The sequence below is a fragment of the Cervus elaphus genome, chromosome 33, assembly GCF_910594005.1.
Source record: "Cervus elaphus chromosome 33, mCerEla1.1, whole genome shotgun sequence".
Classification (NCBI taxonomy): Eukaryota; Metazoa; Chordata; class Mammalia; order Artiodactyla; family Cervidae; genus Cervus; species Cervus elaphus.
The window spans coordinates 8,444,238-8,470,604 of NC_057847.1; the positions used below are offsets into that span (position 1 = coordinate 8,444,238).

The following is a 26,367-nucleotide window of genomic DNA, read 5'->3' on the forward strand; positions in this document are numbered from 1 at the left end:
CACCTGTGTGGGTTTTGGCTGGCCTCAGGGAAGAAATGCCGGATGACACTGGGAGACTCCAGTTTAACCTGGATTCAGGTCATATCCCTTGAAAGTGAAGTGGAAGTCCCTCAGCCGTGTCCAAGTCTTGGCGACCCCATGGGCTATACAGTCCATGGAATTCTCCAGGCCAGAATACTGGAGTGGGTAGCCTTTCCCTTCTCCAGGGGATCGTCCCAGTCTCGGGATTGAACCGAATTGTCCCGCATTGCAGGCAGGTTCTTTCCCAGCTGAGCTACAAGAGAAGTCCAAGAGTACTGGAGTGGGTAGCCTGTCCCTGTGTAGCGGATCAGCATTCCTGACCCAGGAAGCAAACCGGGGTCTCCTGCATGGCAGGAGGATTCTTTACCAGCTGAGCTGTCGGGGAAGCCCAATATCTCTTAAGGCCAGCTATTAATTGTAGAATGACCCTAATTAGTCTTCACAGGATTAAGGTAGCAACCTGCTAAGGTAGCAATGGATGTCCTTTTTCTAGAGGAGAAAACTGGGGCTCAAAGACGGGGGTAACACAGCTACAGCAAGGAAGTGTGTACCTACACAAAACCCCCAGATCCTGTTGTTAGAACTCAGGGAAGCCATATGGTGTGGCTTGTCCATGTGGCAGGGGCTAAGGCAGCCAGCCCACACTGGATACAGTGGGGACCTGACTTGGTAACTGCCTTCTGGCAGCTCTGAGACTCACAAAAGCAATTTGCATTGAAGAGAAGAAGGACACCTCCCTTCACCCACCCCACCACACCCTCTGGGTACTCCCACACCCTGCCCCCTTTCTCTTGCTTTGTGAGGGACTAAGAGTCATGCTCAGGTGACCCCATTTGCTGTCCACTGGTCACGAGCTTCCAACTGGAGCTGCTACAGGAGAGGCCAAGAGCCTTTGCCCCTGAGTACCTCTCTTTCCTTTGCACCGTGGGGGCCCTCCTCCACACCTGCTCACCAGAGGCCTTTTCTGAGACATGCAGGGACCCTCCTTCAGTTTGCAACAGGTTGCATCCATCGCTGTCCTTTCAGTGCCTCCCTTGAAACTCAGCTCATGAGCTCCTTTGTCTGCATCGCGGCCCACCTGGCTGCCATGGAAGGGACAGAGCTGACAATGAATCCAAAGCTCAGATCTGACAGACAGGAATCTGTGTATAAAGGACCTGATTATTCACACTGTAGAAGCTGTAGGAGGCTCCAGGGATCCGTAACCAGGGCTTGGGCCAAAGTGGCTCCACAGCGGTTTTAATGCCTGGGGAGGGTTCTGTCTATAGTGGGGGTGGGGTGAGTCTCCTGAGGTTCTGCAGGCCCACTGCATGCAGGTTCATGGTGCACAGAGAAGAGAAGGCAGAGTCCTTTCCTGGAGGTGGTCATGGATGAGCCAGACAGGCAGGCAGGGCAGGATAGCACCTGAGCTGCCTTTGTGAGTGAATGGTGTGGGCGCGGAGGAAGAGAACCAGGTCTGCCCCCTTATGTGGTGCCTGGGGCAGGTTGTCACCAGACTAAACACTTACTATGGTGATGGCCATCACTGCTGTCTACCTGGGGTTGACATTGGTGTGTGCCTACATCTGAGTGGTCAGGCTGTCTCGAAACTACACTGGCCATGGGCAATGCCTGTCCTTGGAACTTGACATGTTTCGTCTCTTCCTTACTGAACATTGATTTCCAAGAGGGTTTTTGGGCCACAAGGATGTTGGGTTTTTCTCTAGCTTTGTCTCGTGAGGAATGCTTTTCTGGTCGTTGATGTGGTTTGCTTTCCCAGCTCTCTTTCTTGGCTTATTTTGTGAAGTTGTTTCTGCCAGAGGAAGAGCTCAGAATTTGCCTTCTGGCTGAGATGTGACACTTCACTTGAACCCAGCAGAGGGGGGAGTGTTGGGTCTGGAAGAAATGGGTTCATAACTTCGTGTATAGGACGCGTGGAGGCTGAGCCTGGCCGACTGGCTGTGACCACAGGTGACCCTCTTGCCCCCCACCTCCCCCAGGAAGCGTGGGCCCAGAGGAACTCAGCTTAAAAATAGCTTGCCCAGCCACCCAGAAGAGGGGCCCTGCTTGTCAAATTAGGATCTGACACCTTGATCCAGAAGTCAGTATCACACACGAGGGTCCAGGAGTGGTGTCATGCCAGAGACCCCTGGGGCAGCAGACAGGATGGAAATGGTGGGGAAAGGTCCCGGAGGCAGGCGGCCCAGGCCTGCTTTCTGCAGGAGCGCCTCATCTGCCCACCCCCAACTCTTCTGTCCCTCCAATGGTGTTGGGGTCAGCGGCCAGGGTTCCCAGGAAACAGACAAGAGCAGCTTGTGGGCCAACATGTTTCCTTGTAACTGAAACCCATCAGCATTTTTCAAGTCCAACCTCAAAGCCAGAGCATAATTTATGCCCACTGGTCATTGCCAAGAAGGCCACACTGAAAATCCCGTCTGAGTATTGGGGTTGACCGAGGCCCACACTGCCCTGATGTTGAACTTGACTCCGGCTTTGGCAGAATTATGAAGGCCGTAGACACGTGAACCCTACAAGGTCAGTTTGCTTTTGAGCTGCCTTTCAGGGCTCTCCACCGCACCCCAGGGCTGGCGGGCTGTAGTTTCTCCTCGTTCCTCCCCGGAGCTGGTGTGGGCCGCGGCGGCATCTGTTTCCCATCTTTGTGGATGTTGTTTTCTGAAAAGCAAGCGAGGAGCTGCCTGCTGGAGGATGGGAGCCGCCTCCACACCAGAACCCAGGAGGCTCGGTCAGGCGGTGAGGGCACCTGAGCTCCCAGGGAGGCTCATACCCCGCCCAGCCCCTCTGAGCCCACGTGTGTGTGTCCAGACCCAGCCCGGCCACGTCCTGGGGGCTGAGCAGCCTCAGTCTTTCCATCTGTAGAATGGAGGGGCTTTCATCTGCCGGGGGTGGGCAGGGAGGCCATGGACACGGGGCGGGGGGAGGGGCATGTTTCTTGCAGTTTCCAGCTGAGGCCTTGTGGGCGTGAGCTGGTGTCGCAGACAGTTCCAGACTTGGCTAAGTGTGGTGATGAGGGTGGAGTTGGGGGTAGGGGTCCCTCCTCATAGCCTGGATATTGGGGTGGGGTTTCTCGACTTTGAGGCACCTCAAGTCTAATTTCAACAGCTCCGTATGTAAGGATAATGCAGCCACAGATGTTCTCAGGGACTTGTCATCCTGGACGCAAACCCCCATCCCCACCTCACCCTGTGTGGGCATCCTGCCCCGGCTTGTGGTACATGGGTCAGATCCCTTTACCGAGGGAAGGAACTGAGGCTCTGAGAGGTGGGGCAAGGAGATCAAGGCCCCTGGGCCCGACAGGGGCAGAGCCAGCACTTGAACCTGGGTGCTGGGCCCTCATGTCCGACTCTTTGCCCTGAACCGTGAGAACTGGACTGTAGAGAGGGCTGAGCGCCAGAGAATTGATGCTTTTGAGCTGTGGTGTTGGAGAGGACTCTTGAGAGTCCCTTGGACTGCAAGGACATCAAACCAGTCAATCCTAAAGGAAATCAACCCTGAATATTCACTGGAAGGACTGATGCTGTAGCTGAAGCTCCCGTACTTTGTCCAACTGATGTGAAGAGCTGACTCATTGGAAAAGACCCTGATGCTGGGAAAGATTGAAGGCAGGAGGAAAAGGGGGCGCCTGAGGATGAGATGGTTCAATGGCATCACTGAGTCCATGGACATAAGTTTTGAGTAAGCTCTGGGAGATGGTGAAGGACAGGGAAGCCTGGCGTGTTGCAGTCCTTGGGGTCTCAAAGAGCTGGACATGACTTAGTGACTGAACAACAACAAAATGTCTTCAGCCCCCATCTCACTCCTACCCAAAGGCTCAGTGTCTATGCCATGAGCCTCTCCTACATTGAGGTGTCAGGGGCCATTGTGTAGTCCCAAAGCTATTCATGTCTCTCTTCCGAATTCCACCATCACACATTCATTTCTTTGGCCAGAAAGTTTTCATGTCTCTTGAGTTTTAAGTGCTGAGGCTTTTATACACCCCACCTGTCTTCCTTTGGGCCTCTCTTGGTTTTGTGGAAGTGTACTTGTTATAAACTGGAGAAGGAAATGGCAAAGGAATGAAGTGAATTCTGGACATGTTTTAAGAGTCTTGTCTTGAGAGTTCCCCAAGGAAATGGCAACCCACTCCAGTGTTCTTGCCTGGAGAATCCCAGGGATGGGGTCACACAGAGTCAGACAGGACTGCAGTGACTTAGCTTTAGCAGCAGCAGCATCTCTACTCAGAGTCAGCAATTTGACCTTCTTGTACTTCTTCCCCTTGTTGGTTTTAGTATCAAGGTTATGCTAGTCTTATAAAACAAGGAGGAGAGTGTTCCTGGTTTACCCCAAGAGTTCCTGTGAGATTGCTGTTTCCTTCCTGGCTTTTTGGAAGAATTGATTGGCAAAACAAGTAGGTTTCATTGTGGGGAGGCTTTTCACTTCAGATTTAATTTTTTTCATGCAAATAAAAATTTCTGATTTTGTATGTCTTCTTGGGTCTATTTAGGTAAAGCATTTCCCACTGCTAGGAATTTAGTGAGGCCAGCAGACTCTGCAATTGGTAAGTGAACTGTGGTTCATAATCTCTTTCTTGTCTGCAAGATGGGTTGTCTCCCCTTTTAAAAATCCTTGATATTGGTGATTTGTGCCCTGTCTCTTTTTCTTAATCAGTTTCTCTAGGGGTTTATCATTTTTATCAATCCTTTCAAAGAGCCAACTTTTGGCATTGTTTTTTAAAAATATTCATATGTGCTTACTGTTTCCTTATTTTCTGCTCCTTTTTCTTCCCTCTGCCTTGTGTGTCATTTGCTGTGCTTCTTTTCTGGTTTCTTGGGATAGAGGCTTAATTGACTTTTAGCCTTCCTTCTTTTCCAGGATATGTGTTTAAGGCTTTAAGTTACCCTGTAAACATAGTTCGCTGGGTCCCACAAGTTTGAATAAGCCAGACTTTCATTATCTTTTATGGAAAAGTATTTCTAATTTTCGTTGTGTTTTTTAAAATTATTATTCATGAAGTTCTTCAAGAAGTATGTCATTTAACTTCCCAATGTTTGGGAAGGTTTTTCTAGTGACCCTTTTTGGATTCCTAGCTTAATTCCATGAAGAGCCCTGTCTTAGGCTTTTTGGGCTACTGTTACCAATACTGTAGACTAGCTGCTAGACAAGAGAAAGTTGTTTCTTAGAGTACTGGAGGCTGGGCAGTCCCAAGATCACCAGCAGGTGCCCCGTCTGCTAGACTGGCTGCTGCTTCTCCCTGTTCTCGCATCACGGGAGCCCATTCCCTCCTGACCTGACCCCTCCCAGAGTCCCTGCCTCCGAGTATCATCTCCACGTGCGGGGTGAAGTTTGAGGGCACATAGACCGTCAGCCCATTGCAATCCCTAAGCATACCCTGCATTATTTCAGTCCTTTGAAATAATTCGAGCTTTCCTGGTGGCCCAATATATATTCCTTTTGTTATATGTTCCTTGGGCCCCTGAAAATCATGCGTATCAGGGGGAATGCAGAGTTCCATGCGTATCACTTAGATCAGGTTTGTCAATCATATAATTCAGATTTCGGTAGCCACGTTGAGTAAAACAGAAGTAGGTGAAATCATCTGTAATACGTTTTATTTTAACACACCCAAAGCAGTACCCTTTCTGTGTGAGATCAGCATGATGGAACCCAATGAATCAGTTTCTGTTCTCTTCTTCACGCTGCGTCTTTAAACTCCAGTGCGTGTCTCACGTGTGCAGCACGCCTCAGCGCAGCGCCGGCCGCACTTCAGGTCCTTCATGGCTGCAGGTGACCACGCACCAGGGAGCCCAGTTCCGTGAGAGATGTGTCTTTAACGTCTGCCATTGCGATTGTGAACCTGGCTGTTACTCCTTTTCTGTTTCTGTCAGTTTTTATGTATTGATATTTTGAGGTTATGTTATTAGGTACATTCAAATTTAGAATCCTCATCTTTTTGGTAGACGGAACTTGTATCAGTATGAGATGCTTCCTTTTATCGCTAGGAATGCTTCTTACTCTAGGCACTGTTTGACGGCGATAATGCCACATCAGTTTTCTGTCCTTGTTTGCCTGCGTATCTTTCCGTATCACCTGTCTGTGGTCTTCCATCTTCACATGCACCCCTGTGAATAGTGTAGAGTTTTGATGTTAATCAGTTTGACACTTTTTATCTTTCCGTGAGAACCTTTGCTCTGTTTACAGTTTGATGTTCCCGAGTGCAGACAGCGTGTTGCTGTTTGTTTTCTGTCTGTCCCGCCTCTTCTGTGTCCTTGTCTCGGGCCTTCTGTTAGAAGGATGAGGTGCTTTTCTAGTTCTTCCTCCTCTGCCAGGTGGTTGGGTGAGCGTGCGCACATACGGAGTGTGGTTTACATTTAAGTCTAACTTAGTGCTGTTACTGCCTCCCTGACACGGCTGTTTCCTCCTTGTCACTGTTATCCTTTAAAACTGTAGATATATTTTTGGTGTTGTCATGATTGTAGAGTTAATGTGTACTGTCACAGTTACCTCATGGTTGGTCTTTACTTGTTTTTTATATTTCAGTCAGAGACTACTTTTCTTTTTCCCAAAGCACGGCCTTAATATCTTTTTAGTTCATGTCTGTGGGTGATGAGTTGTCTCATTTCCATTTGCCCTAAAAGTCTTTATTTTCTTTCCCTTTGGAAGCGTGTTTTTGTTGGGTGTAGAACTACAGGTTGGCGGTGTTTGTTTTTAGCATTTTACAGCCGCCCGTCAATGATCTCCTGACTTCGGTGTTCTTGAAAAGTCAGCTCTCGGCGTTGCTGTGCCATTAAAAGCCACACCTTTTTTCCTCTGAGCGCTGGAACATTTTCTTCTCGCCTCAGGCACCTGCAGAGCTGCTGAAACCAATGTGTGGTTTTCATTTTTGAGTCAATAGTCTGATTCTTGAGCCAACTCTTGCCCCCGTCCGTGCCAGTCAGTTCAGTCACTCAGCGTCTGACCCGTTGCGACCCCATGGACTGCAGCACGCCAGGCTTCTCTGTCCATCACTAGCTCCCGGAGCCTGCTCAAGCTCATGTCCATCGAGTCGGTGATGCCATCCAACTGCCTGGTCTTCTGTTGTCCCCTTCTCCTCCCACCTTAAGTCTTCTCCAGCATCAGGTTCTTTTCCAGTGAGTCAGTTTCTCGCATCAGGTGGCCAAAGTATTGGACCTTCAGCATCAGTCCTTCCAGTGAATATTGAGGACTGATTTGCTTTAGGATGGACTGGTTGGATCTCCTTGCAGTCCACGGGGCTCTCAAGAGTCTTCTCCAACATCACAGTCCAGAAGCATTGATTCTTTGGCATTCAGCTTTCTTCATGGGCCAATTCTCACATCCATGCATGACTACTGGAAAAAACATAGCTTTGACTAAATGAACCTTTGTCGGCAAAGTAATGTCTCTGTTTTTTAACATGCTGCCTAGGTTCGTCATAGCTTTCCTTCCAAGGAGCAAGTGTCCTTTAATTTCACCATCTGCAGTAAGTTTGGAGCCCAAGAAAATAAAGTCTGTCACTGTTTCCATTGTTTCCCCATTTATTTGCCATGAAGCGATGGAGCCGGATGCCATGATCTTCATTTTTTGAATGCTGAGTTTTATGCCAGCTTTTTCACTCTCCTCTGCCACTTTCATCAAGAGGCTCTTTAGTTCCACCCCCTGGAGGCATTTCTTATTCCCCTTTCTGTCTTTTCTCCCTCATAAGGGGACCCATTTATAGCTTTTAACAACATAGTTTCACAACGGGCTCTTTCTGTACTTTTTTCCCTCTTATATATATTTTTCAACTGATCCATCCTTCAGTTCACTGATCCTCTCTTCAGCTACGTCCAGTTTGATGTTAAGCCCAGAGACTGAGTTCTTAAATTCAGTCCCTGTTATTTTAACGTTGTAGCATTGGTTTTGATTCTCAGAAATTTCTCCTTTGGTCAAGTATATTTTTTGAACTGGTGACGTTTGCATCTGATACCTCTAGCATACCTCTGATATTCTGATACACATCTGCTACCTCTGGATCTGTTTCAGTTCTTTTTCTCTTGGTCCTGTTTGTTGTTACACCCTTTTTTGCTTTGTTGGTTGCATGTTGGACACTACCTTTGGAAAACGCTAGAGGTCCTGAGTGATGCTGTCTTCTCCAGACTTTCCTCTGACGTAGACCTCTAGTGGGGACAGAGCTCTGTGTTCACTCAGGGCCTGAGTGACTTGAGGCTGGGGGGGTCCTTGTAAGCTGAGTCTCAGCAGCCTTCACCCACCTTCCCCGCCTCCCCCCACCCGACCCCAGGGAGGAGCCCTCCAGCGTCTCCGTCTGGAAGCCTGGGGGCCCTCCCAGGGCCCCTCCTTCTCGGCAGGTCCTGAATCCCACCGTCCGCCTCCTGAAGACCACGAGGTGATTGATACTCAGCGCTCAGCCAGTTTGGGCAGAGTTTTGGGTACATTTTCTGTGCCCAACTTTTCTTGGGGAGATTGGTCTCTACCATCCGGACTGACTTGTCAGGCCTGCGCTCATATGTTTGTCTTCCCAGCCCGAGGAACCGTCCAGAGCTGTGTTAGCCAGTCCCCTGGCTTTCAACCACTTTAAGGTTGAAAATGAAGATTTTATTCTTCAAGTTGAGCACAGTGATTTTACATTCTTTTTGAAAGCCACAGTTGAGGTTTTCAAAAGACGTCTCAGAGAACTCCAGTAGATAAAGCGAAAAAAAGAGAATGTGTTCAGGGTGCACTGAGGGCGGGACCGCAAACTGTACCCTGTCTCCCCAGAGTCTGTCATTGCTGAGTCGGGCGGACATAGGACCCCAAGCACCCAGGGGACTGAGTCCTCAAGTGAACGCAGAGGTCTGGGCTGAGCCAGGAGCAGTGTGGGCTATGCCCTGGTGCGTGGAGAGCCGCGAGGCTGGGAGTGGGGCCAGGAGAGGGGGTGGGAGACTCGGGCACGGAGGGAGGGCAGGGCAGCCCCTGGAGGGATCTGGGAGGGGCTGGCTGTCACGGCTGGAGGCAGGGCCACCCCTGAACCTCCACCATGCAGCCCCCATGGGGCCGAGTCTTCTGGCGGCCCAGGGTCGAAGTTAAGAGGGCGAGCTCGCAGCAGGTTGAATGAACCCCTGTCCCCACTGTGGGTTCACTGTAAGCGCCCGGAGCGAGGTTGGTCAAGCCCTTGCTGAGCTCGAGTGAGGGAGCCAGTCAGGGAGGACCAAGCTCAGGGTGAGAGTGAGGGGCAGCCAGCGTGGTGAGTGCTCCTCAACCGGGTGGATTCTGGGCACACCCTTGAGTTCAGGGGTGCCCTTTCAGTAGCCTCACTGCAGGCTTGTTTCAGGGGTGGAGGAAGCAGAAGCCCACTTAGAAGACGTGCTCATCCGTAGCGGTGGTGGTTTCTGAAGCAGTTTATACTGTTCGGTTTGACTGTGACCCAGTGACCTTGCAGGGTCACGTTTGACGGTGGGCCTGAGCTGTGGGCACGGCCTTCCTTCTCCCGCACCCAACACACACCTGCCATCTTTTTGGCAGCCCCTCCCCGCTCTCTGCAGCCTTGATGGTGGGCCTGAGCTCAGCCCCCCTGTTACCATGGAGCCCCTTGTGACAGAGTGGTTTCCATGTCCTGGGCTCCTGGGAGATGTGCTGGAGGCAGAGCCTTTGTGCCATTTCTTCTTGAGACAGCAGAGCTGGTGGTCATAGTGTGAGAGCAGTGTGTGAGAGCAGTGTGTGAGAGCGGTGTGTGTGAGAGCGGTGTGTGTAAGAGCGGTGTGTGTGAGAGCGGTGTGTGTGAGAGCGGTGTGTGTGTGAGAGCGGTGTGTGAGAGCGGTGTGTGTGAGAGCGGTGTGTGTGAGAGCAGTGTGTGAGAGTGGTGTGTGTGAGAGCAGTGTGTGAGAGCGGTGTGTGAGAGAGCGGTGTGTGTGTGAGAGCGGTGGTCATAGTGTGAGATAGGTGCTGAGGTATCTGCCTGAGAAACAGCAGGTGCCCCCGAGTGGGGGGCTGCCCCCATCCACGAGGATGGGTCGCAGAAGGGCCAGCCTATGGGCGCTTTTCCCATGCTGCAACCCCAAGAAAAAGGCCAAGACAAGAAATAAGTTGGCCTCATCCCAAGTCCTGGAAGCAGAGTGGCCAGAGGTGAGAGCAGCCGGGGGCTGGGCCCGTCGGGTTGGCCCTCACCTGGTGAAGCGTTGGGGTTGTGTTTCACTGTGTTCGCATGGGTGTGGGCCCTGCCGGCCAGGGCGTTCTGGCCTCCTGGGCAGGATCGACCCCAGCAGGTTGACCTTGTAAGAGGCTGTGCAGGTGGTGCATGGACGATGGGCGGGGGCCCCACAGGAAGGGAAACAGTGCCTGGAGGAGTCACTGGGGCACGTGGACGGAGCCATAGAGTCAGTCCTTGGAGCAGAAAGGCTAAGCCCGTTAAGGTCTCTCTTCTTCCAAACAAGGGATCCCCTGGCTGGAGGAGTCTCTGGGGCATGTGGATCGAGCTAGAGAGTCAGTCCTTGAAGCAGAAAGGCTAAGCCCCTTAACGTCTCCCATCTTACAAAGCACAGACCAGTGCGTCCAGTGTTCTCATGACGGGTACCTAGTGCTCATGTATATAACATACACCCTCATAGCTTCACATGTCTACTGCATGCCTCTTACAAAGTGTTGGGCAGTGCTCTAGGTGCCGAATACTTAGTATGTAGTAGGGGATACGTGGCCCAGGATTTTTGTATTTGTGCAAAGAACAATCGAAGAATGAAAGAGTCCGTGTGGTTTGGTCTGAGCAAGTTCACCACGTGGACGGCCCCGCGTACATACGTATTGTGATAAAATACATATAACATGAATTTACCATTTTAAGCAGTTCATGGAATGACTGGGTGACTTCAGTGGAGTCAGGCTAACAGACGGCCTTGGGGTGCCATCAGCCTCTTTCCCAGAGGAACACTCCAAAGCCTGGTGGCCTTGTAGACCTTACCTTTCTTCTTCCCTCTCCCCAGGGGCTCTAGGTCACTTGTCTGTGTGTCGTTTAAGAATCTCTTTATCCACTTTGTTGTTAGGTGTATGTTTAGGAAAGTTTCTCAGACTTCCCTGGGTCTTGAGAAGGCTGGCTGGATTCCGGGTTCTGCCCTGCCGCGTGCCTGCCAGGTCGAGGTGGAGGCTGCAGGCCAGTCTGAGTTGTAGGGGTCTGTGTGGTCTTGGGGTCAGCGGACCCCCTCTTCTCCGGAGGGGCAGGGAGATCCTTTGAGTGGAGCCTGGAGAGAACGGACAGTGTCAGTCTTCAGAGTCTCGCTCTCTTTAACATTTGTGTTTGCATTTAGTTACTCCCTCATTTACCTGTTTTCTAGGAGTTGGCCACATCTCAACAACTAAAGGCATGCAGGGAGCAGCTTCTTACAAGAGAAGCGGAAATCGCGGAGCTGAAAGCCGAAAGGAACAACACCAGGGTCAGTAGGCGGAGTCTCACGTGTTGACCTGTGCCCCGCGGGGTTCACCACTGGGCTCCGTGTTGCTGTCTTTAAAGTCTGTCTGGTTTTCAAGTCATTTTTCACATCTTCCCACTGAGCAGACCGAGGTGGATCAGTTTGGGGTTCTCATACCTTGCTTCAAATTTATGATGAGAGCTAATGTAATTTTAGTACATTTAAGGGGAAAGTTCTCTTACGTTCCATTTTTGTCCATGCTGCAGTTTGTGTGGGATCTTAGTTCCCCGACCAGGGATTAAAACCCATGAGCCCTGCAGAAGGGTGGAGTGTTAACTCCTGGGACACTGGGGAAGTCCACTCTAACTTCAGACTGAACTGGCGGGATTCCGACGTGCCTTAGCATGGTTTTGGTCTTAGCGTGAGGCTGAGAGGCGTTCTCAGCCCTGAATTCAAGTGTGAGGTTGAAGGTGCTTCTTTGGCCCCGCCTTGCAGCTGCTGCTGGAACACCTGGAGATCCTGGTTTCCCGGTATGTGCCATCCCTCGGGATGACGGCAGGCCCGCAGCAGGCGCAGTCCCCAGCCAGCATGACCAGCGAGGTGGAGCTGCTCAGGGCGCTGAGATTGCTCTTTGAGCACCACAAGGCCCTGGACGAGAAGGTACCAGCCACGCGGCCGTCCTGGATTTGTACATTTGCTGCCTGGTTAGGTGGACGATGCGTGTATTTATGGAACTAGTTGACTTTTGAGCTTCTTGAATTCTTGTAAATACAGGTTTTTCTGTAAGAACTCAGAGTTTTATATGGTTAAAAAGCGTTGCCTGAGTACATACTCAGACATGTCCGAGTCTTTGCGACCCTGTGGACCGTAGCCCACCACGCTCCTCTCTTCATGGGGCTTCCCAGGCAAGAATACTGGAGTGGGTGGCCATCTCCTAGTCCAGGGGATCTTCCCGACCCAGGGATCGAACCTGCCCTCTCACATTGGCAGGCAGATTCTTTACCACTGAGACACCTGGGAAGCGCCCAGTTAAAAAGTATTAGTTGGCATAAATGCCTCAAGGTTTTTTTTATTCTGTATATCAATTTGCAATTAAAAACTGGGTAATACAGTTCTTTTAGGATAACAGTTTTTTCCTCTGAAACTGAGAATTTAAAGCTGTTAGTAAGCAGATTTTCTTCACCTTAAGGTCAATGAGAGACATTAAAGGTATTCTGTTACAGTAGCCATGGAATCGGGTGAGGGTAGAATAAGAAGTGCACTAACGTATGTACACACATCAACACACAGTGATTCGGCCCCTTTTATTTCAGTTGAGAGAGCAACTGCGACATGCTCTCGAAAGGTGTAGTTCCTTAGAAGAGGAATTAAGGACCGCACACAAACAGGTGAGTTTGGACAGTCATCGTGTAATTCAGTTAAGGGTTCGTCATTTCTGTACTTTCATTTTCAAAAAGTATGAAGGCTGTAGTGTTGGACATCAGATGTTATTTATCTTTGAAATGGGGTGCAAGGGCCTGAGGAATAACCCCAGGGAGGGTGGGACCTGGAGCCAGGGAGAGACATGTAGGAGGGCGGCGGGGTGGGCAAGGAGGAGAGGAGGCTTGGTGACATGGATTCCTCCAGCCCCCGGGAACTGCCCGGCAGGGCGGGGCACAGCGCCTGCTTGCAGAGAGCTGGCTACCAGGCAGGAGGGGGACAGCAGAGGCCGCTCCCAGGGAGCGTTCAGAGACCCTGAGTGGGCGCTGCAGGGTGCCCTGGAGGAGGAGTCTGCTGGCTCCCGTTGTGCCATCTGAAGCAGAGAGTAGCGAGAGGCTGTGCTGATCGGGCTGATGGGGGTGAACCCATAGGCAGCCGGTTTGCTGGAGCGGAACCGGGATGATGGCAGGTGGTCCTGCAGCCGGCGAAGGGGGAGGTCAGGCCCTGGGGAGGGGTCGTGAGGAAGACAGGGGGCGTGGGCTGTGACCACGCGGCCAGGGAGCCGGCAGCCAGCACCTCGAGGCTGCCTCTCGGATGCTTTGAAGTCATGTGTGGGAGAGAAGGCAGGACCTGGGTTGAGAGTCGGACAGGGGGGAGACTTGCAGAGAACAGGGTGTGAGGTGTGAGAGCGGGAGGGCGGCACGGGCCCCAGCAGGCACTCTCCCGTGCGTCTCTGATGGCAGAGCCGCCATTGTGGTGCGAGGGGCTATCCCCCAGAACAGCCCGAGTGCCTGTGCCCCGAGACGAGAGCCGCAGGGGGCTGGCCCTCCAGTCCCCTGGCTGCCCTGCTCGCTCCTGTCTGTGCGTGTTCAGACCAGCCTGGAACACGGAGGCCTGGGAACCTGTGAGGACGGCACTCCTCGGGGAACTAGTACAAGTGATGACCGCTGAGGTGGACCCAGAGGCTGCGGAGCTGAAGGATTTTTTCCTTCTTATTTTCCTTCATCCTGCCTGATGGAGGCATGGACTGTTTCTAATTTTGGGTTTTTGTCTCTGACTCCATCAGCCCACCCTTGTGAATAACCTCATAGGATTGCCTTCCGTCCACGCTAAGACCTGAGTGTCACCAGGCCATCTAGGAACTGGATTCTCCTCCTGCCCGTTTCTTCAGTACTGCTCGCTTAAGAGATGGCAGTGTCTCATAAGCATGGCTGTTTATCCAATGTCAGGGCTTCCATATCAAATTGTGCTCGGTTCCTGACAGACGAGAGCTGTCCTGAATGTCGCTGACGAGCTGTGGTCCTCTCGTGCCCAGGTGCAGAGCCAGAGGGAGCAGGACTGGGAGTCCGCGCAGCAGGCCCGCGTGGTGGACACCGTGGCCCAGGCCTTCGAGAGTGACGAGGATGTGTCTGACGGCGAGGGCGACGGGGTCACCCTCCTCAGCTCGGCCGGTCAGCTGCCGCCCAGTGTGCAGGCCGATGCCAACACTCTGCCTGTGATGTATCAGGAGCCGCTGGACGCCATCAGTGAAGAGATCCAGTGGGTGCGCCCAAACTCAGCTCCCCAGAACCTGGGCTTCTCTGAGGAGCTCTCTTCTCCTACGAGAAGTCTGAGTGTTCCACAGTGAGAGAACTGACTTCAGGCCTGCTTCAAGGATTTTCAGTTGTGAGAATGCCCTTGATGAGAGAGCTCAGTCAGGCAGGGCGTTCTGTCCACAGCTGGTTTCAGCACTCTGTTGGGGGGCGTTGTAGGGTGTCCCCCCCAGCTCTGAGCCCCAAGGTGGGTGAGGTGCCGAGGCGGTGTCCTCTGCGGCCCGTGTGCCCCCCAGCCCTGTGGGTTCACCCACCTGTGTCCATCGGAGACTCCCACGTTCTGGTGCAAAGCCACCTGGAACAGAAAAGCAGGGGCTTGGGGGTTGGCAAATTCCCACTCAGATCTGCATTGTCCTTTTTAACTTAATACAGTGTGAAGATTGGCTTGTTGTAAGACAGTGGTCCAAAGACACGGGTTTGAGTTATTCTCATCTCATCAGTATATTTAAGATGTTTTCTTCCCACACCGTCTTGGCAGTTGTTAACAGTTTACAAAATGGGATAGCACGCAAAGGCGCTCCTCGTGGTGAGCAGCAGGCCTTGGGTCTGGGTGCAGCCGGGTGTCCGGGGGCCGGAGGCCTGCCTGGGCCACACCGGCACAGCTAAGCCCCTGTCCCGGGTCCACGTCCAGTGTGGCCTCAGGCCGGTGACCGTGCGCAGGACCAGGCAGAGCTGCTGCTCAGATTGTTCTCGTCACGTCAGCCCAGGTCGAGGTGCTCGTGCCTGTGTGCCGAGCACGCGGGGCTCGGGGGGAAGGCAGGGGTGAACGGCACAGCCAGCAAACGCAGGTGGTGCCGCCTGCACTTTTGATGCCGAGACAGACTGCTTCCTGCGCCCTGTTTGAGCTCAGAAGAGCTCAGAAAGATGGGCTTTCCCCATCCCTGCAGGAAATGTGGAACGGTTTTTTCCATATGAATATTTTTATTTTTACAGCAAGTTGTCAGGTAAAGTGAATTTTCCTTAGGCAGTAAGTTGACTTGTTTTATAAATGATAAATTCTGTCCATCAGCTTGCTATCACAAGTGAGAAACTTTCAGGACTTATGGGTAGAATGAAGCTGAAGAGGTTATGACCTGCAAGAATCCTGTAGTTTATTTTCGAAATCATTTTATAGGCATCATCGAGTATTTAAACTGCTATATAAAATCATCCACTACACATTAGGGGAGAAGAGCAGTAAGCGTGAATTCTAGGTGAATGCGGCACATTGACATGAATCCAGAAACTCGCACAAAGCTGGTGGAGAACTTCATCAAGTGATGTGTTTGTACATGTTCAACCATTAAAAAAGAAAAATCCCCTCAGCACTTCATCTGCTCTGGGGACTTTTGTTTAGAATCTCCAGCTTGTTCGTGAATCGCTGTGTTGGTTATAGAGAGTTCCCGATTCCCAGTGGAAAAGACTTGAGGCACTGACGTGCACACCTCTGCCCTGAGAGCAGGGAAGGTGAAGGTTGTCAACTTCAGGTATCTCCTCACAGGGAGAGAGTCGCCACCCAGGCCCCGTCAGAATGTTAGCGTAAATAAGTCAAATCAAACGTGAATGACCAGGGGCCAGTTTGTAAGTCTCAGTGCGAAGTTATTCCAAGTTTGAGAATATTCAAAAGAGGGAAAGTCGAACCTTTTAGCCGAGATGAGAAATGAGCAGATGTTCCCAGAATTTGCTCATCGTGACACAGAATGCCAGCCCAAATTTGTTGTCCAGAAACGTTCCTGTGCTGACGAGGGCAGCTGACGAGTTTTGCTCTCTTCTAGGTGGATCCGGGAGGAGAAGAAGATTTCGGAGCAGCGGGCCGAGGAGACTGAGAGCAGGGCGGGCGGGGCGCGCTTAGGCAGCCTTCGGCGTTTTAAGTCCCTGAGCTCCGACAACCTGTGTCCTGCCTCCTCACTTGCCGGCTCCTGCCCGCCCAGCAGGGGGCGCTCCCCACCCCGAGGGAGGTGGCAAAGCCTGACGCGCGAGGGAGACCGGCTGGGCGTGATGACTCCGGTAAGTGTCTGCCTCCTCCCTGCCGCATCCCTCCCCAAGCACACTGTTTTTCTTCCTTTGTTTTTTCTGTTTTTCCCCAGAGGAAAATCGGGTACATTTGCTCCGCTCAGAGGTTTAAGACTTTTAAAACTGCCTGGCCTTTAATCATTCCATAATGGCACAGGGACCAATTAGGCTTCATATTTGGACCACCGGCTTAGCAAGCCATCGTGAACTCAGCCAGAGCCTGCCTCTGGAGCGGTGGGCCTGGCCTGTGCTGGGCACGGCAGCGGCAGGGAAGTTTCTGTGGTCAGGGAGCAGACAGCCTCGTGAAAGTAAGCATAGGCCGCCCTCATGGCGAGTGAAAGCCGGGCAGCACATGTTCCATCGGGGACACCTGGCTGCAGGGTGCAGGGCATGCGGTGGCAAGAGGACCAAGACTCTAAACTGGTCCGCTTGCTGATGGGCCTGGCCGCATGCTCAGGCCAGCTGTGCACGTGAAACCAGTTAAAGACCCAGTGCCCCAGGGCCCCAGGGAAGAAGTCGGGCTGCCTCACTCTTCCGCGTCTCAACACGGGATGACGCCCTAGGGCTTATGGAGACAGAGCGTGCGGCTCTAAGGCACATGTGCTGGCTTTCTTGCCTGTGTAGCCTCGGTTTCTGAGTGCACAGCTGTTTACCCCGTGAATCACGTGTACAACACTCTGCCTTGAAACTGCACTTGCATTATCCCTTTTTTCTGTTACCACCCATTTCCTGTGAGCTGCGTTGTTAGCATAGAGTTCAATTAACTGTGGGTCATTTTAGATGCATGTGAAGTGGTAACTGGTCCATTTTGTGGTCTTTTGACACACTGCTTTTATAATTTGTATCAGTGTCTTAAGTAGTTGATATTTAAAATTCTTGGACGATTTCTCTGTGGTTTCACGCTTCATTTCTTTCCGAGTATTTGTAAAAGAACAGTTCTGAATATCTTCTCCTTGTGGAGTTTTCGGACGGTGTGTCTGTCGTCATCATTGGCTTTGATTTCCTGACTCATCCTGTTGCCTGTTTAGCCATCATCAATCCAGACCACAGCCTCCCATCCCCCCCACCAGAGGCTGTAGTTCACACATCCATCTCCCCTCTGCCATCCTCCCACTTGCTCTGGTCATATCAGTGCTGTGTTCCATTCGTCTGGTTTGTGCTTTGTCTTCGTGTCTCATTAAATGGTGATTTTCCTGCAGAGCAGTAAGTTAGAGTTAGTGTATCACTATGCAGTTACAGGCATAATGTAGATGGATCATACACTATATGGACAGCAGATGCCTCTCCCAAGCAGCATTCAGAGACCCCCAGTGGGCGCTGCAGGGTGCCCTGGAGGAGGAGTCTGCTGGTTCCCTTGTGCCATTTGAAGGCGAGAGAACTGAGAGGATGTGCTGAACGTGCTGATAGGGGTGAACCCACAGGCAGCTGGTTCGCTGGAGCGGAGCCGGGATGATGGCACGTGGTCCTGCAGCCAGCGAAGGGGGTGGCCAGGCCCTGGGGAGGGGTCGTGAGGAAGACAGGGGCAAGGGCTTTGGCCACAGGGGCCAGGTAGTCGGCAGCCAGCATCTCGAGGCTGCCCCACGGTTGCTTTCCGGTCATGTCTGGGAAAGAAGGCAGGACCTGGGTTGAGAGTCGGACAGGGGGGAGACTTGCAGAGAACAGGGTGTGAGGTGTGAGAGTGGGAGGGCGGCACGGGCCCCAGCAGGCACTCTCCCGTGCGTCTCTGATGGCAGAGCCGCCATTGCGGTGCGAGGGGCTATCCCCCAGAACAGCCCGAGTGCCTGTGCCCCGAGACGAGAGCCGCAGGGGGCTGGCCCTCCAGTCCCCTGGCTGCCCTGCTCGCTCCTGTCTGTGCGTGTTCAGACCAGCCTGGAACACGGAGGCCTGGGAACCTGTGAGGACGGCACTCCTCGGGGAACTAGTACAAGTGATGACCGCTGAGGTGGACCCAGAGGCTGCGGAGCTGAAGGATTTTTTCCTTCTTATTTTCCTTCATCCTGCCTGATGGAGGCATGGACTGTTTCTAATTTTGGGTTTTTGTCTCTGACTCCATCAGCCCACCCTTGTGAATAACCTCATAGGATTGCCTTCCGTCCACGCTAAGACCTGAGTGTCACCAGGCCATCTAGGAACTGGATTCTCCTCCTGCCCGTTTCTTCAGGACTGCTCGCTTAAGAGATGGCAGTGTCTCATAAGCATGGCTGTTTATCCAATGTCAGGGCTTCCATGTCAAATTGTGCTCGGTTCCTGACAGACGAGAGCTGTCCTGAATGTCGCTGACGAGCCGTGGTCCTCTCGTGCCCAGGTGCAGAGCCAGAGGGAGCAGGACTGGGAGTCCGCGCAGCAGGCCCGCATGGTGGACACCGTGGCCCGGGCCTTCGAGAGTGACGAGGATGTGTCTGACGGCGAGGGCGACGGGGTCACCCTCCTCAGCTCGGCCGGTCAGCTGCCGCCCAGTGTGCAGGCCGATGCCGACACTCTGCCTGTGATGTATCAGGAGCCGCTGGACGCCATCAGTGAAGAGATCCGGTGGGTGCGCCCAAACTCAGCTCCCCAGAACCTGGGCTTCTCTGAGGAGCTCTCTTCTCCTGCGAGAAGTCTGAGTGTTCCACAGTGAGAGAACTGACTTCAGGCCTGCTTCAAGGATTTTCAGTTGTGAGAATGCCCTTGATGAGAGAGCTCAGTCAGGCAGGGCGTTCTGTCCACAGCTGGTTTCAGCACTCTGTTGGGGGGCGTTGTAGGGTGTCCCCCCCAGCTCTGAGCCCCAAGGTGGGTGAGGTGCCGAGGCGGTGTCCTCTGCGGCCCGTGTGCCCCCCAGCCCTGTGGGTTCACCCACCTGTGTCCATCGGAGACTCCCACGTTCTGGTGCAAAGCCACCTGGAACAGAAAAGCAGGGGCTTGGGGGTTGGCAAATTCCCACTCAGATCTGCATTGTCCTTTTTAACTTAATACAGTGTGAAGATTGGCTTGTTGTAAGACAGTGGTCCAAAGACACGGGTTTGAGTTATTCTCATCTCATCAGTATATTTAAGATGTTTTCTTCCCACACCGTCTTGGCAGTTGTTAACAGTTTACAAAATGGGATAGCACGCAAAGGCGCTCCTCGTGGTGAGCAGCAGGCCTTGGGTCTGGGTGCAGCCGGGTGTCCGGGGGCCGGAGGCCTGCCTGGGCCACACCGGCACAGCTAAGCCCCTGTCCCGGGTCCACGTCCAGTGTGGCCTCAGGCCGGTGACCGTGCGCAGGACCAGGCAGAGCTGCTGCTCAGATTGTTCTCGTCACGTCAGCCCAGGTCGAGGTGCTCGTGCCTGTGTGCCGAGCACGCGGGGCTCGGGGGGAAGGCAGGGGTGAACGGCACAGCCAGCAAACGCAGGTGGTGCCGCCTGCACTTTTGATGCCGAGACAGACTGCTTCCTGCGCCCTGTTTGAGCTCAGAAGAGCTCAGAAAGATGGGCTTTCCCCATCCCTGCAGGAAATGTGGAACGGTTTTTTCCATATGAATATTTTTATTTTTACAGCAAGTTGTCAGGTAAAGTGAATTTTCCTTAGGCAGTAAGTTGACTTGTTTTATAAATGATAAATTCTGTCCATCAGCTTGCTATCACAAGTGAGAAACTTTCAGGACTTATGGGTAGAATGAAGCTGAAGAGGTTATGACCTGCAAGAATCCTGTAGTTTATTTTCGAAATCATTTTATAGGCATCATCGAGTATTTAAACTGCTATATAAAATCATCCACTACACATTAGGGGAGAAGAGCAGTAAGCGTGAATTCTAGGTGAATGCGGCACATTGACATGAATCCAGAAACTCGCACAAAGCTGGTGGAGAACTTCATCAAGTGATGTGTTTGTACATGTTCAACCATTAAAAAAGAAAAATCCCCTCAGCACTTCATCTGGTCTGGGGACTTTTGTTTAGAATCTCCAGCTTGTTCGTGAATCGCTGTGTTGGTTATAGAGAGTTCCCGATTCCCAGTGGAAAAGACTTGAGGCACTGACGTGCACACCTCTGCCCTGAGAGCAGGGAAGGTGAAGGTTGTCAACTTCAGGTATCTCCTCACAGGGAGAGAGTCGCCACCCAGGCCCCGTCAGAATGTTAGCGTAAATAAGTCAAATCAAACGTGAATGACCAGGGGCCAGTTTGTAAGTCTCAGTGCGAAGTTATTCCAAGTTTGAGAATATTCAAAAGAGGGAAAGTTGAACCTTTTAGCCGAGATGAGAAATGAGCAGATGTTCCCAGAATTTGCTCATCGTGACACAGAAGGCCAGCCCAGATTTGTTGTCCAGAAACGTTCCTGTGCTGACGAGGGCAGCTGACGAGTTTTGCTCTCTTCTAGGTGGATCCGAGAGGAGAAGAAGATTTCGAAGCAGCGGGCCGAGGAGCCTGAGAGCAGGGCGGGCGGGGCGCGCTTAGGCAGCCTTCGGCGTTTTAAGTCCCTGAGCTCCCTCAGCCTGTGTCCTGCCTCCTCACTTGCCGGCTCCTGCCCGCCCAGCAGGGGGCGCTCCCCGCCCCGAGGGAGGTGGCAAAGCCTGACGCGCGAGGGAGACCGGCTGGGCGTGATGACTCCGGTAAGTGTCTGCCTCCTCCCTGCCGCATCCCTCCCCAAGCACACTGTTTTTCTTCCTTTGTTTTTTCTGTTTTTCCCCAGAGGAAAATCGGGTACATTTGCTCCGCTCAGAGGTTTAAGACTTTTAAAACTGCCTGGCCTTTAATCATTCCATAATGGCACAGGGACCAATTAGGCTTCATATTTGGACCACCGGCTTAGCAAGCCATCGTGAACTCAGCCAGAGCCTGCCTCTGGAGCGGTGGGCCTGGCCTGTGCTGGGCACGGCAGCGGCAGGGAAGTTTCTGTGGTCAGGGAGCAGACAGCCTCGTGAAAGTAAGCATAGGCCGCCCTCATGGCGAGTGAAAGCCGGGCAGCACATGTTCCATCGGGGACACCTGGCTGCAGGGTGCAGGGCATGCGGTGGCAAGAGGACCAAGACTCTAAACTGGTCCGCTTGCTGATGGGCCTGGCCGCATGCTCAGGCCAGCTGTGCACGTGAAACCAGTTAAAGACCCAGTGCCCCAGGGCCCCAGGGAAGAAGTCGGGCTGCCTCACTCTTCCGCGTCTCAACACGGGATGACGCCCTAGGGCTTATGGAGACAGAGCGTGCGGCTCTAAGGCACATGTGCTGGCTTTCTTGCCTGTGTAGCCTCGGTTTCTGAGTGCACGGCTGTTTACCCCGTGAATCACGTGTACAACACTCTGCCTTGAAGCTGCACTTGCATTATCCCTTTTTTCTGTTACCACCCATTTCCTGTGAGCTGCGTTGTTAGCATAGAGTTCAATTAACTGTGGGTCATTTTAGATGCATGTGAAGTGGTAACTGGTCCATTTTGCGGTCTTTTGACACACTGCTTTTATAATTTGTATCAGTGTCTAAGTAGTTGATATTTAAAATTCTTGGACGATTTCTCTGTGGTTTCACGCTTCATTTCTTTCCGAGTATTTGTAAAAGAACAGTTCCGAATATCTTCTCCTTGTGGAGTTTTCGGACGGTGTGTCTGCCGTCATCATTGGCTTTGATTTCCTGACTCATCCTGTTGCCTGTTTAGCCATCATCAATCCAGACCGCAGCCTCCCATCCCCCCCACCAGAGGCTGTAGTTCACACATCCATCTCCCCTCCGCCATCCTCCCACTTGCTCTGGTCATATCAGTGCTGTGTTCCATTCGTCTGGTCTGTGCTTTGTCTTCGTGTCTCATTAAATGGTGATTTTCCCGCAGAGCAGTAAGTTAGAGTTAGTGTATCACTATGCAGTTACAGGCATAATGTAGATGGATCATACACTATATGGACAGCAGATGCCTCTCCCAAGCAGCATTCAGAGACCCCCAGTGGGCGCTGCAGGGTGCCCTGGAGGAGGAGTCTGCTGGTTCCCTTGTGCCATTTGAAGGCGAGAGAACCGAGAGGATGTGCTGAACGTGCTGATAGGGGTGAACCCACAGGCAGCTGGTTCGCTGGAGCGGAGCCGGGATGATGGCACGTGGTCCTGCAGCCAGCGAAGGGGGTGGCCAGGCCCTGGGGAGGGGTCGTGAGGAAGACAGGGGCAAGGGCTTTGGCCACAGGGGCCAGGTAGTCGGCAGCCAGCATCTCGAGGCTGCCCCGCGGTTGCTTTCCGGTCATGTCTGGGAGAGAAGGCAGGACCTGGGTTGAGAGTCGGACAGGGGGGAGACTTGCAGAGAACAGGGTGTGAGGTGTGAGAGTGGGAGGGCGGCACGGGCCCCAGCAGGCACTCTCCCGTGCGTCTCTGATGGCAGAGCCGCCATTGCGGTGCGAGGGGCTATCCCCCAGAACAGCCCGAGTGCCTGTGCCCCGAGACGAGAGCCGCAGGGGGCTGGCCCTCCAGTCCCCTGGCTGCCCTGCTCGCTCCTGTCTGTGCGTGTTCAGACCAGCCTGGAACACGGAGGCCTGGGAACCTGTGAGGACGGCACTCCTCGGGGAACTAGTACAAGTGATGACCGCTGAGGTGGACCCAGAGGCTGCGGAGCTGAAGGATTTTTTCCTTCTTATTTTCCTTCATCCTGCCTGATGGAGGCATGGACTGTTTCTAATTTTGGGTTTTTGTCTCTGACTCCATCAGCCCACCCTTGTGAATAACCTCATAGGATTGCCTTCCGTCCACGCTAAGACCTGAGTGTCACCAGGCCATCTAGGAACTGGATTCTCCTCCTGCCCGTTTCTTCAGGACTGCTCGCTTAAGAGATGGCAGTGTCTCATAAGCATGGCTGTTTATCCAATGTCAGGGCTTCCATGTCAAATTGTGCTCGGTTCCTGACAGACGAGAGCTGTCCTGAATGTCGCTGACGAGCCGTGGTCCTCTCGTGCCCAGGTGCAGAGCCAGAGGGAGCAGGACTGGGAGTCCGCGCAGCAGGCCCGCGTGGTGGACACCGTGGCCCGGGCCTTCGAGAGTGACGAGGATGTGTCTGACGGCGAGGGCGACGGGGTCACCCTCCTCAGCTCGGCCGGTCAGCTGCCGCCCAGTGTGCAGGCCGATGCCGACACTCTGCCTGTGATGTATCAGGAGCCGCTGGACGCCATCAGTGAAGAGATCCGGTGGGTGCGCCCAAACTCAGCTCCCCAGAACCTGGGCTTCTCTGAGGAGCTCTCTTCTCCTGCGAGAAGTCTGAGTGTTCCACAGTGAGAGAACTGACTTCAGGCCTGCTTCAAGGATTTTCAGTTGTGAGAATGCCCTTGATGAGAGAGCTCAGTCAGGCAGGGCGTTCTGTCCACAGCTGGTTTCAGCACTCTGTTGGGGGGCGTTGTAGGGTGTCCCCCCCAGCTCTGAGCCCCAAGGTGGGTGAGGTGCCGAGGCGGTGTCCTCTGCGGCCCGTGTGCCCCCCAGCCCTGTGGGTTCACCCACCTGTGTCCATCGGAGACTCCCACGTTCTGGTGCAAAGCCACCTGGAACAGAAAAGCAGGGGCTTGGGGGTTGGCAAATTCCCACTCAGATCTGCATTGTCCTTTTTAACTTAATACAGTGTGAAGATTGGCTTGTTGTAAGACAGTGGTCCAAAGACACGGGTTTGAGTTATTCTCATCTCATCAGTATATTTAAGATGTTTTCTTCCCACACCGTCTTGGCAGTTGTTAACAGTTTACAAAATGGGATAGCACGCAAAGGCGCTCCTCGTGGTGAGCAGCAGGCCTTGGGTCTGGGTGCAGCCGGGTGTCCGGGGGCCGGAGGCCTGCCTGGGCCACACCGGCACAGCTAAGCCCCTGTCCCGGGTCCACGTCCAGTGTGGCCTCAGGCCGGTGACCGTGCGCAGGACCAGGCAGAGCTGCTGCTCAGATTGTTCTCGTCACGTCAGCCCAGGTCGAGGTGCTCGTGCCTGTGTGCCGAGCACGCGGGGCTCGGGGGGAAGGCAGGGGTGAACGGCACAGCCAGCAAACGCAGGTGGTGCCGCCTGCACTTTTGATGCCGAGACAGACTGCTTCCTGCGCCCTGTTTGAGCTCAGAAGAGCTCAGAAAGATGGGCTTTCCCCATCCCTGCAGGAAATGTGGAACGGTTTTTTCCATATGAATATTTTTATTTTTACAGCAAGTTGTCAGGTAAAGTGAATTTTCCTTAGGCAGTAAGTTGACTTGTTTTATAAATGATAAATTCTGTCCATCAGCTTGCTATCACAAGTGAGAAACTTTCAGGACTTATGGGTAGAATGAAGCTGAAGAGGTTATGACCTGCAAGAATCCTGTAGTTTATTTTCGAAATCATTTTATAGGCATCATCGAGTATTTAAACTGCTATATAAAATCATCCACTACACATTAGGGGAGAAGAGCAGTAAGCGTGAATTCTAGGTGAATGCGGCACATTGACATGAATCCAGAAACTCGCACAAAGCTGGTGGAGAACTTCATCAAGTGATGTGTTTGTACATGTTCAACCATTAAAAAAGAAAAATCCCCTCAGCACTTCATCTGCTCTGGGGACTTTTGTTTAGAATCTCCAGCTTGTTCGTGAATCGCTGTGTTGGTTATAAAGAGTTCCCGATTCCCAGTGGAAAAGACTTGAGGCACTGACGTGCACCTCTGCCCTGAGAGCAGGGAAGGTGAAGGTTGTCAACTTCAGGTATCTCCTCACAGGGAGAGAGTCGCCACCCAGGCCCCGTCAGAATGTTAGCGTAAATAAGTCAAATCAAACGTGAATGACCAGGGGCCAGTTTGTAAGTCTCAGTGCGAAGTTATTCCAAGTTTGAGAATATTCAAGAGAGGGAAAGTCGAACCTTTTAGCCGAGATGAGAAATGAGCAGATGTTCCCAGAATTTGCTCATCGTGACACAGAAGGCCAGCCCAAATTTGTTGTCCAGAAACGTTCCTGTGCTGACGAGGGCAGCTGACGAGTTTTGCTCTCTTCTAGGTGGATCCGAGAGGAGAAGAAGATTTCGAAGCAGCGGGCCGAGGAGACTGAGAGCAGGGTGGGCGGGGCGCGCTTAGGCAGCCTTCGGCGTTTTAAGTCCCTGAGCTCCCTCAGCCTGTGTCCTGCCTCCTCACTTGCCGGCTCCTGCCCGCCCAGCAGGGGGCGCTCCCCGCCCCGAGGGAGGTGGCAAAGCCTGACGCGCGAGGGAGACCGGCTGGGCGTGATGACTCCGGTAAGTGTCTGCCTCCTCCCTGCCGCATCCCTCCCCAAGCACACTGTTTTTCTTCCTTTGTTTTTTCTGTTTTTCCCCAGAGGAAAATCGGGTACATTTGCTCCGCTCAGAGGTTTAAGACTTTTAAAACTGCCTGGCCTTTAATCATTCCATAATGGCACAGGGACCAATTAGGCTTCATATTTGGACCACCGGCTTAGCAAGCCATCGTGAACTCAGCCAGAGCCTGCCTCTGGAGCGGTGGGCCTGGCCTGTGCTGGGCACGGCAGCGGCAGGGAAGTTTCTGTGGTCAGGGAGCAGACAGCCTCGTGAAAGTAAGCATAGGCCGCCCTCATGGCGAGTGAAAGCCGGGCAGCACATGTTCCATTGGGGACACCTGGCTGCAGGGTGCAGGGCATGCGGTGGCAAGAGGACCAAGACTCTAAACTGGTCCGCTTGCTGATGGGCCTGGCCGCATGCTCAGGCCAGCTGTGCACGTGAAACCAGTTAAAGACCCAGTGCCCCAGGGCCCCAGGGAAGAAGTCGGGCTGCCTCACTCTTCCGCGTCTCAACACGGGATGACGCCCTAGGGCTTATGGAGACAGAGCGTGCGGCTCTAAGGCACATGTGCTGGCTTTCTTGCCTGTGTAGCCTCGGTTTCTGAGTGCACGGCTGTTTACCCCGTGAATCACGTGTACAACACTCTGCCTTGAAACTGCACTTGCATTATCCCTTTTTTCTGTTACCACCCATTTCCTGTGAGCTGCGTTGTTAGCATAGAGTTCAATTAACTGTGGGTCATTTTAGATGCATGTGAAGTGGTAACTGGTCCATTTTGTGGTCTTTTGACACACTGCTTTTATAATTTGTATCAGTGTCT

The 26,367-nt window shown here is 52.8% G+C and overlaps 1 long non-coding RNA gene across 1 annotated transcript; it reads left to right on the forward strand.

Moving 5' to 3' along the window:
- The first annotated feature begins 4,377 nt into the window (after positions 1-4,377).
- LOC122688485 lies at positions 4,378-12,749 on the forward strand. Its single transcript, XR_006339471.1, has 5 exons — positions 4,378-4,405; positions 4,502-4,555; positions 11,292-11,390; positions 11,862-12,026; positions 12,680-12,749. It is a non-coding gene; the product is annotated as an uncharacterized LOC122688485 (long non-coding RNA).
- The last annotated feature ends 13,618 nt before the right edge of the window (positions 12,750-26,367 follow it).